Source organism: Rhineura floridana, chromosome 3 (genome assembly GCF_030035675.1).
Source record: "Rhineura floridana isolate rRhiFlo1 chromosome 3, rRhiFlo1.hap2, whole genome shotgun sequence".
Taxonomy (NCBI): Eukaryota; Metazoa; Chordata; class Lepidosauria; order Squamata; family Rhineuridae; genus Rhineura; species Rhineura floridana.
Genome location: NC_084482.1, coordinates 90,683,618 through 90,698,367, shown reverse-complemented (window position 1 = coordinate 90,698,367; position 14,750 = coordinate 90,683,618).

Here is a 14,750-nt window from a genome sequence, read left to right as displayed (position 1 = left end):
CTCTGCCCTCCTGCCCCACCTTTTTTTCTGATGTTCAGTTGTTTGGCATGTTGTTCAGTATTCAGGTCCATATGCTCAGACAAGTGTTAAGGTAAATGATTGTCAGTGTTCTACTGGAGTCCCAGATTAACATGTGTTGGGTTGGAGAAGTATTCATCCCAGCATTGCATTATGCCTCCCGCATAACTGGAGCTGTCTTTTTAACACGTGTGTGACTGTAGCACATTGGTGAATTGAACACGGGCATGCCGTTACAGCTCAATGGCTGAGCACCTGCTTTGCATGTAAAAGGTTCTAGACTGAATCCCTGCCATTTTATTTACCCAGGCTTTTGTAGCTTGATTATAGGAATTGTAATCCTCAGCTGCAATATTTTAATTGGTGTTTTAATGGTTTTGTTAGTATTTCTCTATCAGCATTGTGTTTTTATTGTTGCTTATGTTAGGATGTTTCTGTGTCAGTTGTACATCACCCTGAGCTCCTTCAGAGGAAGGGCAATTTATAAATGTTCTAAATAAACAAACTCCAGATATGGCTGGAAATGTCGCTTCTCTAAAACCCTGGAGAGGTGCTGCCAATCAGTGTATACCAGTGTTCTTCAACCATGGGTCCCCAGATGTTGTTGCACTACAACTCCCATCATCCCTGACAATTGACTATGATGTCTGGGGATGATGGGAGTTGTAGTCCAACAATGTCTGGGGACCCAAAGATTGAAGAACAATGGTGTAGACAATACTGAGCTAGATGGACCAATGGCCTGACTCTGTGTAAGGCACCTTGCTATGTTCCTGGCTGATCTGCTTCTCTCTCTCTCTCTCTCTCTCTCTCTCTCTCTCACACACACACACACACACACACACACACACACACACATACGTGTCACCACCTCTTGCTGTGGCTGTGAAAACAAGCAAGCAGCTGATTGCCCCTGATGAGCTGCTTCCATCTCAGGCCCTTAGCTGTGGGATGCTTTCTTTCTCAGGAGGAGGCGGTGGAAATAGTGGCAGAAGTGGTAAAAAGAGGACAGATGAGCAGGCAGAGAGAGAATATGTCCTGCTGCAGAATGCTTCCCCCCCCCCGTTTACTCACCTTCCTCATTGCCCACACTGCAGGTTCCTGCTGCTACTGCTAGGAAAGCAGCCCATAGCTGAGTGCCTGAGATAGCAGCAGCCTGTCTCAGGCAAGTGGCTCTGGTGGAATGCTTCATTTCCCAACAGGTGAAGGGGTCAGATGAAGAAGAGGAGGGGGAGCCAAAGGAGAGGCTAGCTAGCAGTTGTAGCATTTACCATGCTTTCATTTGCAGATGTGCTTCATCTACATCTACATTAAAAAGAGAGCTCAGAGCACATTAATAGCACTGCAAGCTCTTTGATGTTTAAGACTGCATGCAATCTGATTGATAAGCTTGTTTTTGCCTTAACACTCCCACTTTCTCAATATGTGCCATTCTTGCTTCCAATAGTACCTATGGCTGTCACATTCATTAACATCAGTCATGTTCTGTTACATGTTTCATGGGTTGCTCTGAAGAACAAAAATGCAGTTATATTAATCTTGCAAGGGACATCCACATAAGAAAGCAACTTTGCATGCATTTCAGCTAATGTGAAAGCAGGTTCACATTTGGGTGTGCATCCCAATCATACTGGGTCCAGTCTGGGGTCCATTAAACCCAATCCGGGGTCCATTAAACTAGTGGGATGCATCTTTCCAGTGGTAGCTGGTGCCAGATCTGGTAGGACAGACAGCAGAGAGACCAACAGTAGGCAGAGCCAGAGTCAATGACAGGAAGACCGTACTAATTCTAGTTTTGTCCCATCCTCCTCCCGGCTAAGTTCTACTAGAACAACTTGGATGAGGAAGAGGAGGAAGCTTACAAACAGTGCCAATCATAGCATCATAGAGTTGGAAGGGGCTTAAAAGGCCTTTATGTCCAACCCCCTGCTCAATTCAGGAATCCAAATTAAAAGCATACCCAACAGGTGGCTGTCCAACTGCCTCTTGAATGCCTCCAGTGTTGGAGAGCTTCCCACCTCCCTAGGTAATTGGTTCAATTGTTGTACCAATCTAACAATTAGGAGGGTTTTCCTGATGTTCAGTTGAAATCTGGCTTCCTGTAACTTGAGCCCATTATTCTGTGTCCTGCATTCTGGGACATTTGAGAAGAGATCCTGGCCCTCCTTTGTGTGGCAACCTTTCAAGTATTTGAAGAGTGCTATCATATCACCCTTCAGTCTTCTCTTCTCAAGGCTAAACGTGCCCAGTTTTTCCCGTCTCTCCTCACAGGGCTTTTCCCCCAGTTCCCTGATCATCCTTGCTGCCCTTCTCTGAACATGTTCCAGTTTATCTGCATCCGTCTTAAAGTGTGGTGTCCAGAACTGGATGCCATACTCAGGAGGAGGCCTAACCAGTGTCAAATAGAGGGGAACTAATACTTCATACGATTTGAAAACTATACATCTGTTAATGCAGCCTAAAATAGAATTTGCCTTTTTTGCAGCCACATTGCACTGTCAACTTATGATCAACAATAATTCCAAGAACCTTCTCACATGTAGTATTGCTTGTCCCTGGGTTCATTGTAAATAAGAAGGCAGGCAAATGTGGGCTGTCTGAGGGTAGGATGTTGTTGGTGCAGCAATACCCCCATTTACCCTATTGGACCAGCCTTCACTGTATCTTTTGATGTGCAAGGGGATGTGCGTCCATACATTGAGCCATCAGCTGTCATGTGCAAGTGGTTGTCCGCAGCTACAACTGACTAATGAGTACAACTGATTGTAAAACTATTTTCATACTAAAAAAAACACTGGTATGTTTTAATAAAATGAGGATGGGCCATAGGTCAGTGGTAAAGCACAGATATTGCATGCTGAAGGTCTCAAGCCTAGTCCCTGGCATCTGCAGTGAAAAGCATTACTACAGATAGCAGCTGGTGGGGAAGACCTCTAATCTGAGACCCTGGAGCTCACATTAGGCTCCTGATTGTTCTTTTGTAGCTACATGGGTACCTAGCCCATGCCTGATATCACATATGGTGCCAGGTGTGGGGCAGGTGGCAGTGGTTTGTGACCAATGGCTTTGTGGGCCCAACTGGGAGCCCTGCCAGGCCAAATTTGGCCACATGCTTGGGGTTCTCTGCCATGGCCTTAGAGAGTTGTTGCCAGTCAGGTTTGAAAATACTGGGCTAGATGGGCAAATAGTCTGGCCTGGTATAGGGCACCTTCCTATTTTCCTGTGACTGTTATACAATGGTTATATAGCTCCATGGAGAATAGGTCCATTTGTTATTTTTACCAAGGTGAGTGAAGGAAGTCATTACATTTTTCAAGAGCCTGATAGGGATTGCTCGGTCTATAATTGCTGTTCATACTTTCATCTGCAGCATCTGGTATTGGTCGATGTTAGAGCTGGAATGTTGTGCTAGCCAAACGCTTGTTTCAACCCAGTATTGCAGTGCTAATATCCTTGTAGTTCTGTAAAATCTGTTGAAAAAGTGGCAGCTATACATAAAACACTAGGGTTGATTTTCATTTCCTATATTACATTGGATGCTAACATCTAAAGACTCTTAATTGTTCAGTTAGAGAATATGAATTTTGGATAGGAAGAAACAAGTTTTCTTGAGCATTTGTCTTGTTTGCTTGCACAAGGTTTATGCAAAGATTCTCCCAAGTATGTGAATACTTTCCCCTTGTTTCTTACTGGCCCCATTTTGGGCTGTGTGTGCATTACCAGCTTAAAACCTAGCAAGGTCATTATTTTTCTCAATTTGGATGGAAGCTGGTTTGGGGAAAATGCATCAAAATGCAGTATTCCATGAGAAACAATAGGATAGATACGGATTGTGGCTAATGTATGTGCATTGCTTCCCAAACCAGTGGTAGGAGGGCAGTGGATGTACAGTACACAGAAGTACATAGCTTTAGTGACAATCTTTTCAGCTCCATACTAGAAGAACAGAAGGTAGCCATAAATAATAAATGTTTATCATGGAAATAAATAAACAGTTAAGAAATGCACACAAGCCTCCTAGATTCTGTGCAAACTGAGATATTTTTAATGTCATTTGAATTTGTCACTTTACTGTTTATCTGACTTTCCCATCCATTAACAATCTGATAATCGCAAAGGTAAAGTTACAGAAAGACCTCAAAACACATGGGAAATGGACAACAAATTACAGATAAAATATAAAGTTTGACAAGTAGAATTTGATGAGTCTGGGAGGGGAAGTAATTCTCAATAGAGATGTATTTATTATTTATTTATTTATTTATTACATTTGTATACCGCCCCATAGCTGAAGCTCTCTCGGCGGTTTACGACAATTAAAAACATTAAAAAAATATATACAAATATACAAATTTAAAAACACATTTAAAAAAAAACAGTTTGAAAACACATGCTAAAATGCATGGGAGAAGAGGAAAGTCTTGGCCTGGCACCAAAAAGGTGTTGGAGCCAGGCGCACCTCGTCTGACACATCATTCCATAATTTGGGGGCCACCAATGAGAAGGCCCTCTCCCTTGTTGCCATCCTCCGAGCTTCCCTCAGAGTAGGCACCTGGAGGAGGGCCTTTGATAGCGTAGTGTATGGGTGGGTTTGTGTTGGGAGAGGCGTTCCATCAGGTATTGTGGTCCCAAGCTGTATAAGTCTTTATAGGTATCACACTAGAATCTGAATTAGCTATACATTCTCAGTAAAAAGATATTGGAAACATTCCCGAGAGTTTGCTGAAACATCTACTCATTCAGGTGCATCAGCCTCATCATTTCCAGTCGAGTCCCTATCACAGTACACTATTACTGTACAGATTAGGTGGGAGATCCACAGTGACTAAGGAGGGGCATGGGCCAAATGTATGAATGGGCACAGTTCAACACAGAACATTCCTGATGTGCTCCATCAATCAGGGCATAGCACTGTGTTATGAATGCTCAGGCTAACCCCCACTTTGGTTCATTTGGAGTCAAAGGGAAGGCTTGGCCCTGGGGTATTCTGGACTACATTTTCCACCCCACACTCCCTGTTTTCTGACTCATTGTGCCTTCCCAAGTACTGCAAAATGAGGACAAGAAGCAAGGACCATCCTTTGGCACTTTTGGAGGAAGGCGAAGACCCTGAATTTATTTATTTATTACATTTATATACCGCCCCATAGCCAAAACTCTCTGGGCTGTTTACAGCAATTAAATGTTATCTCATTTTTTGGCAGATTTCCCTTATGCCCAGCAGAACAATCCCATTGTTCAAAGACAGCATTAGAAGGCAGCCTTAGTTTTCCTGAGTGTCTGCAAGAAATACGCACACATGAGATCACCTCACACCCAGACCCCTCCTTTTCATGTTGATTTGTAAGAGAGAAGTGTATTAAAGAGTAATTTTGGACACCCAAAATGGCCATCTGAGCTCCAAAATGTGTAACTATGCTCTCAAGGAATGCAGCACAGGACTGCAGGCCACGGACCGGGAAGCGGGTCTGTGTCTTGGGGCAAACCTTGAGGCAAAGAGATTCCTTCCGGCTTTTTGGTCAGAACTCCTTCACACCACTTCAGCTGTATTCCACTGCCCATTCCTGGGCCTAGGTAATCTCTGCTACCTGTCATTCCTTATAGCAATAGGGATCTTTTATCTTTTTAGTTTAACGTCATGAATGGGTTAGGATATTAATGATGAATTCTGCCACACACAGAGTAATTTTGTAACGGTATTCTTTTCTCTCAATAAAATAAAGCTTTGCTTTAGTCTGGTTTGAACCTGCATTTTTTGGGTTATACACACACTATTTAGGCACATTTCAGGCAAAGTGCTTGGTTTATCCCTAGCAAAAGATCCCCCCCTTTTCAAGAGGAGGTGTGTTTAATGGGACACGTAGGTGGCAGGTTCACACACTCAGGTTCCCAGTAGAAACGTGTTAACAACTTCCATATCCTGGCTGCCATTAAAGTTTGGTAGGTTGAAGCTAGAAGTAAACAAGAGGACATGCATAATTACAATTGCCTTGTAATGTTGTGCACTTTTCCCTGCAACATCTACTGCTGGCTAACATTGATGACAGGATACTGAGCTTGACTGACCACTGTTCTGACCCAGATTTCTGATTCTTATGTAACCCTTCCTATTTGCGTAGTGGACAACATTCCTTTACTTCCTCATTCAATGTCTATTATTCCCAAGGAAGGCATTAATTGTATAATAATAGTTTAGAATGACTACAAATGTTTTGGTTTTATCTAATGGTGGTAATGTGGTACTATGGCTGTATATAGATGCCATATTCTATTTGAAAGCAATTTTTATAGCACTTTTAGTGACAAACTTCACAACTCTGTGAGATAGGTTATTCATATGACTATTTTACCATTTGGAACCGAGATATACTACTCAGTGAGTCCAGGCAGAAACTGAACATATGTGTGAAACTCCACTTTCAATTATCTCTACTAAACCAGTTCCCTGACCTTAGACTCCTTGTGTTCCTTGTGCGCAGATCCTTGTGTTATATAATAACCCCCACCGCCCCCCACATCAGTGCTGTGTCCTTCATTTTCCTACAGGACTAGCCTAGAGTCTAGATCCTAGACACTGTGTGTGTGTGTGTGCGTGCATGAAATGTTGCACAGTGTTAGATGAGATGGCTATGTGATGAAAATTCTACTGCTTTCCTGGAACATTTCTCATAATTTTCGTTTACTTCTGAACAAAAAAGGAACAAGCCTCCATAACTTATAATTTGCAATGTTTTTCACACCACATAAATGAACAGTCTTCTCCAGCATAAAGGGAAATCCTATCCTGTCAGGTAGGTCTGCAGAGCAGACTCTAATCCTCAGGATATTTGTGGGCCTAAAGACAAATAACCCAAACTTAAATGATCATGATTACACTGATCATTCAGTCTAGGAACAATGCACCTTGGGATATCATTTTAGGGAACATGGCAGGCTGTTGGGGTCAGACTCTTAACCTAGGAAAGAAGACTTGCTGATGCACCATTGATTTCATGGTAATAATTGTGGTAACAAATGATTTCAGGGTCCTCAAAAGTCTGCTGACTCTTTAATAGAAAATCCATTTTAACCTAAATATCTTGCATATTCCAGTCTTCCCTTCTGATCCAAATTTCTGAATTCCAGCTGTGTGCTTTCCCCATGTTGTATGTATGATGTTATATTTATACTTTGCTTTTCAGTTAAGATTTGCTCACAAAATGACTTACAATTAAAATGCAAGATCAAGGTACATTTTTTAAAGGCTATGTGGAGGTGTTTATCATTATGGCAGTCTCTTCTGATTCCTGGTGGTTGATGTTTTGAATGCAGATCCAGGCTCTTGCCTCTAGAACAAGGATGGGAAACTTTTGGCCTTCCAGATGTTGTTGGACTCTCATTTGCATCAACCCTGGCCAGCCAGCATGGCCAAGGCTAATGGTCAGCAATGATGGGAGGTGTAGCCCAACAACACCTGGGCCACAGGTTTACAATCCCTGCTCAGGAATAGATGGTGGGTGTAGAAAGAGCTGCAGATAGATTCAGGGGCTAGCTGATGGTAAAGAAACGAGACCAAAGGAGCTGCCCTTCTGTTGATCTGCAAAGAAAAACAATTACAGCTCAGTACTTTAAAAAGCAAACATTACATTTTATTTGTGTTTTCTTGAAGATGCAAGTCAATAAGTACAACTAACACAACCTTCGGCCAGGTTAGGCATTTTCTTCTCCAAAGGCCATTTATTCCTCTCTCTCTCTACCCCTTCTCTTCCTATTAGGAGATCACTTCTGTTAAAATCGACATGTAGACCAAATGAACTCTGTCATGTGTGATGAGCGCACACTATCTGTTCTGCCACAGGTACACACACACACTGGTAACTGTGACTGGTTTCAGCTTCTCAGTGCATGCAGGCTATGGGCTGGGCATCCATACCAAATGTTGTGTATGCTTATCACATGATGGTGCATTCATGGTTGGTCTACATGTGGATTCCTTGCACTGAAGTGATATTTGTGCAGGAAATAATTGTGTATGAAGTGCCTGCTAGAAGTTTCATATGGTAGCACATCAAATAAAAAATACAGCAGGAAATAAACGAATCAAGCAGATTCTGTGTCACATTCTGTGTACTGTGTCACATTCTGCCATCATCTGGACAAAGAAAGAAACTGCAGGCGGTTGCCACTATGGGCGGCAGCAGGTTGATAGAAAGGGCTCCTCCAGACAACCTGTTTATTGAGTATTCATTCAGATTTGCTCACACAAAACCTGTGTGGTTAGACTATATCCAGTCTTTATTGAGAATTTGTTTTATAATAATAATAATAATAATACATTTAATTTCTTCGTCGCCTATCTGGCCAATGGCCACTCTAGGCGACTTACAAAATTTTTAAAATACAATTAATAAAATACAGTAATACAATAAAAACAATAGATCTACAACAACAATATTAAAACTGGGTAGGAGGCATTACAATTATATTGATTAACCCTCCCCGGATACCCCGAAGGCCTGCTGAAAAAGCCAGGTCTTTAAGGCTTTCCGAAATACATTTAGGAAAGAGGCATGCCGGAGATCTTGTGGGAGGGAGTTCCAAAGATTTCATTTATTTGTGGAGAGGTTATATGACAATGAGTTTTCATCCTGATTTGTCTGTGTGGTGGTTATACATCTTCCCACTAATCATTGATTCATACCACAATTTTCACTTTTGTAACCACGAAAAGACAAAAAGACAAAAAAAAGTAAGTGGATTGGTTGTTCTGGGACAACAGAGCACTTTAATCCACTTTAACTATGCAAACCTAAATTTCCAGTATGTGCTTGAATCCCTCCCACAAAATATTGACAGTATAAATGTACTGTTTACATATACTTTCCCCTCTGAGAACTGCATGCTTAGGTTTTTAACTCTTAAAACCATTATTAAATACTAAACATAGGCTGTAAACACACTAGTCGTCAGAGCAAAGCATTTTCCATTAGCCCTGGAGGGGCAATGGGTTGATCTGTTGATCAGTTGTGAAATCTCTTTGAAGGTGAATTAGAAAAAAAACCAACACATGCAAGAAGCTCCACCAGGTTTTACAGTAAAAAGGGGTGGGATTTGACTAGCACTGTGTGCCCCCATTTCAGAAGAGAGAGGTGTAGATGCACTGGAGCAGACAGAACAGTGAGTGTGTTTCTACCCATACACAGTTGAACCGTGCACTCACACACTATCCATATTCCTATATGTAGGTTGAAAAATGGGACAGGGGTATTTTGTTAAGTAGTCCAGTTTCCAGGATTGTGGAGCAGATCTGGAATCTAGTTTTTGAGCTTTTGCTAGTAGACTGTTTGAGCTTACCCCACCCCACCCCACCCCACGACTGGGAATACTGATTGCACAGGATTTCCAAACACAAGGCAGAGCCTTTGTGTGTACAGCAGGCTCCCCTTTACAGATGTCTTCCCAATGTGTGGATGCATGGTGGTGGATCTGAGGCATGATGGCAGGTTTGATGCCAGAAGGCAAGGCCCTTCTGTGACATGCACATGGAGGCGATGCCTGGATGGGACTAGAATTAGCGACTCATCAAGATCCAAGAAGGAAAACAAACCGCAGAAGAGAGGCTTGAACGGTGAACAAAAAAGGGATGCTACAATTGGCTAGGTGGGGAGAAGCACAATGTAAGATTCAGTCTGCATCACTTATGCAAAAACCTTTGAACCTGTTTAAGGATTCTTTGCACCTTTGAACCTATTTAAGGATTCTTTGCAAGAAAAGATGGATTACAGTGACCAATTTATTTGGTACAGACTGTCCCCTTTGTCTCTAAATAGCCAGTGTGGTGTAGTGGTTAGAGTGCTGGATTAGAATTTATGAGACCAAATCCCTGCTTAGCCATGAAGGTCACCGGGTGACCTTGAGCATTCAGTGTCTCTCAGGGTGGTTGTGAGAATAAAAACAGGGAGGGGGAGGACCATGTTATGCCACTTTGAGCTCCATGGAGGAAGAGTGGGACATAGAAAACACATTTAATACTTGGGTATGGATACCTGTGAACAAAACATGCTTCTAATCAAATGTGAAGGGTACAGATATACAAAATGTGACACATCTCCCTTTAAAATACTTGGAAGCCAAACCCTAATATTTTCCAGTAACCACTTTTCAGCATTTTACAGGGCATGCACTGAATTTTACACAGTGCCCTTCAGATTTGAAGACAGATATAATTCCTGAGTAGAAAATAGAAAATGAAAACTGCTTTATAATTTTTACATCTGCCTAACCAGAAGAAGGTGTGTTTATATTACAAAAATGCTCACAACTTTTGCTCTGCCCACTTTTGCCTCTGCCTGTCCCCCATACCACCACCACGAGCATGTGGCCCCGGAAGGTTGCCCATAATGGAGTGCAGCCCACAGGCTGAAAAATGTTCCCCACCCCTGCTGTGGGGACAAATCCCACAATGTTGGGAACTGATCTGTGCAAAGGCAAGCTACTAGCCATATGTGAAATCACCACACAGAGGCAATTGAGTTATCTCTGGATGATTTCCAGTCGCAAGTATAATGCTGCCCTGGCTTCTTCTGGGAGGAAGGGGCGGGATAGAAATTTAATAAATAAATAAATAAAAGTAGGCCCACATTTGAAATAGCTTTTGGAATCAGTTCAACTAAGGTATTCAAAAGCTATCTTTCTAGTTAAACTGAAATAACCAACAGAGAGTCCCTCATGGATCAGTCTTATGGCCCTTTTAATAAAATATTTCGATTGGTGACCTAGCAGAGGAGAGGAAGAAGAGTGTTGATGTAATCTGAAGATGACACCAAGCTGTAAGGTATTGTTAGTGCTGAGAAGAATCAGGAAATGATGAGGGATTAGTTTAATGACCTCATGAGCTGGAGCAATTGAAATGGAATGAAATGCAATAGTACCAAGCATAAGGTCATCATGCATTCAAGGACAAACAATAAGTGTATTTGTTTTTTGTCAGGGCTCATCATTTGGAAACAACTGAGCAGGAAAGAGATTTCAGGCTATTGGTTGATTACAATACAGCCATGAGCTGTCAGTGTGATGCAGCTGCACAAAGAGGTTACATCCAGATCTCGAGTGTGAGGCATTTCTAGTGGGAATCAAGAATATGGGTACTCCATGTACAAGTCATGTGTTTGGCCTGATTTAGTACTTTGTGATCACTTTTGGCCCTTGGTTTCCAGGAAGAGTGAATTCAAGGCAGAATAGGCACAAAGAAGGGCAATTAAATGTAAGTGTTCATAAGAATAGAGAACACAAATTCCCAGTACTCTTAACAAACTGTAGTTCCCATTATGCTTTGGGATTAACAGAGTTTGGACTTTTCACTTCCAAAGAGAAGGATGAGGGGAAGTAGCTCTCTACAAATATATCTGAGGCAGTAATATGGAGGTTGAAGGCAGCCGTGGATTCTGTTGGAATGGGAGACAGCAACCCTTGTAGTCAGTTACCGTAACTCTGCTGACTTCCAATAGATTCAAGAACTAATAGATACAACCTGGACATTAATAAACATAGGCTAGAAATTGGAAGGTTTTGTACTAGAATCATGAAATTCTGGCACAGTCTCCCTGGAAGAGTTGGGATCCAAGAAAGTAACTTGTTTCAAAACAGAATAACTTTTAAAGAACTTTGTATTGATTCTCCTACCCACTGGAATCTCAGCTGAAACTCATTCAGATGATGAAGGATTCCTGACCCTCAACCCCTCTCATGTGACCCTGGCTCCCCTCCCCCTGCCTGCCCCTCCATTTATTTATTTATTATTTAATTTGTATCCAGCCCTTCCTCCCAGCAGGAGCCCAGGGCGGCAAACAAAAGCACTAAAAAGACTTTAAAACATCAAAAAACCAGACCTTAAAATACATTAAAACAAAAAAACTTTAAAAAACATTTTTTAAAAAAACTTTAAAAACATCTTCAATAAAAAGGGTTAAAAAACATATTGTTTAGAAAAAAAGGTTTTTAAAAAAACATATTAAAAATCAATTCCAACACAGACGCAGACTGGGATAGGTCTCAACTTAAAAGGCTTGTTGAAAGAGGAAAGTCTTCAATAGGCACCAAAAAGATAACAGAGATGGCACCTGCCTAATATTTAAGGGGAGGGAATTCCACAGGGTAGGTGCCGCCACACTAAAGGTCCATTTCCTATGTTGTGCAGAATCGACCTCCTGATAAGATGGTACCCAGTGATCGACTGGGTATATAAGGGATAAGACGGTCTTTCAGGTATCCTGGTCCCAAGCTGTATAGGGCTTTGTACACCAAAACTAGAACCTTGAACTTGGCCGGTAGCAAATGGGCAGCCAGTGCAATTCTTTCAGCAGCGGGGTGACATGTTGGTGATACCCTGCCCCAGTGAGCAGTCTCGCCACCGCGTTTTGCACCAGCTGCAACTTCTGGACCAACCTCAAGGGCAGCCCCACATAGAGCGCATTACAGTAATCCCACCTAGAGGTTACCAGTGAGTGGACAACAATGGTCAGGCTATCCCAGTCCAGAAATGGCTGCAGCTGTCTTATTAGCCAAAGCTGGTAAAACGCACTCCTAAGGTCACCTTGGCCTCTAGAGAGAAAGATGGATCCAGGAGCACCCCCAGACTACGAACCTGCTCTTTCAGAGGAAGTACAACCCCATCCAAAGCAGGCAACTGACTAGTTATCCGAACTTGGGAACCACCAACCCACAGCCCACAGTGCGTCTGTTTTGCTAGGATTCAGACTCAGTTTATTGGCCCTCATCCAGCCCACCAAACATGACGTGCAAACATGGCCTGAGGTTCACTGTTGAATTAGATAGTGAAGAAAGGAGCAGCTGAAGTGGGACCATACCAAGACATTTCTGTGCTCTGTGGAGACAAGTTTAAATAAAAATGCCACCACCATATCCCATCTTAAAGTAACTCCATTTCTTTCCAATGGCAACTCAACATTATTATAGATAGAAATGTGTGCATATTGCACATTCAGTTTTGTAACTTTCACTTAATTTACAAAAAATATAATTCTGGTCAGTGTGACCTTGGATAATGTGTTCCGGAGAGAAGGATCAGCCCCAGGCCTGGCAGAAATGGCAGCAGCAGGAGGAGAGGGAAATGTGTGTGCGTGTGAGCGCAAAAGGGGGGAGGGGAGGCCCTGGACTCGCACCACCACCAGCAGTCCCCAAGAATCAAGGGATCCAGCAGCCTTGCGAGGTTCCTTAGCTAGGAAAGGCTGCTGGGGGCTGGGTGTGAGGGGGTGTGAGGGGGGGAGGTGGAGATCCCCCTCCCCCAAGCCCTAGCTTGTTAACCATGTTGCCAGAAGGGGGGGGAAATGTAGCCACCACCACCTCCCGCTGCGCTGAGCTTGCTACATCGCAGTTATTCCTATCCCAAACCTTCCCCAGTGCACTGCAGTACCTGCTTGTGCGCAAATGCGGAAATGTGCATTTCCACATCTGGGAAGCACATGGCTCTGATTGGTTCAGTTTCCCGGGCTTTTCCAAGCACATTCGCGCACATGCGCATAAGTGAAAATCCATTATTGGATGGTAATGATGGAAGGGGTACTGGGACACGCCCAAGGTCCGCCCATGGACCGCCTACATCTCTATAAACCGCGGTATTGCATCCGAGCCCCTAATGTTGCAGCTGATGATTACCGGTTTAAAAAAGCAAATTGCATTTTTTGCGGTAATGCCAAAACGGATTTAACCGTGCGAAAATGCGCAAAAGCACGTGGCGTCATATGGACAACCGAAAAATAATGAATACACAAAGCGATTATGTCACACATTATACAGTCATCTGGATGAGCCCTAGGACTCAACTGGGACCCACGTTCAAGTCCATATTCATCCAGGAAGTTCCCTGAGTGACTTTGGTCTGTATCTCTCAGCCTTACCACGCTGGGTTGATGTCAGGATAAAATGAAGAGAACCATGTACCCTAACCCTGAGTTCTTTTAAAGAAGTGTGGAATCAAAATGTGATGATGTGAGAACAACATCCTGACAACACTAGGGAAACTGCTAGTATGACATTAGGTTACCAAGTCATACTCCTATTAATAATAATTGTTTAAAACCACTTGATTTCTATGAAGTGGATTATGACTTGGAACATACAGAAACTAAGTAAACATTTTAAAACCCATTTGCAGTTTGGAAATTAACCTGTGGTTTCAATGGGTGGCACGTCTCTTGAATTGACAAACTACTCAGATGTGCAGTTTGTTTTACAGTTGGATGATTTATCAGGAAAACACACATCAGTCCCCCTCTAGTGGACGATTGTACAAACACATTCCTTACTACAATTAATATATATATATATATACATTTAATTTATTTCAGATAAATAAATAACCATAGAAGAAGAGGGAACACAGGGAGTTAGATAGATTACCCTTTAAGATTAACCAGGGGCTGCTGAATTCCCCAGGGATAATTAGGCAAAAATAACTGCTGCTGTAGTCAGGACTAATTAAGAAGAAGCAGAGGTGCAAGCCTGTTTTCTAGGACCCAGCAACTGCACTGGCTTACTTGCTTTGCTATGGAAGAAATAGCTCAGCTGAAAGCTAATTTGTGGAAAAGGAGTTGAGGTTGAGAGTGTGAAGAGCCTTTAACAGTGAATAGTTTTTTGTCAGTCTATACAGTAATATTAATAAATTGGGGCTTTTCACCACAATTGGGATCCCTTCTTAATTAATTTTAATCTAATAGAACATCTTGAGACCTCGC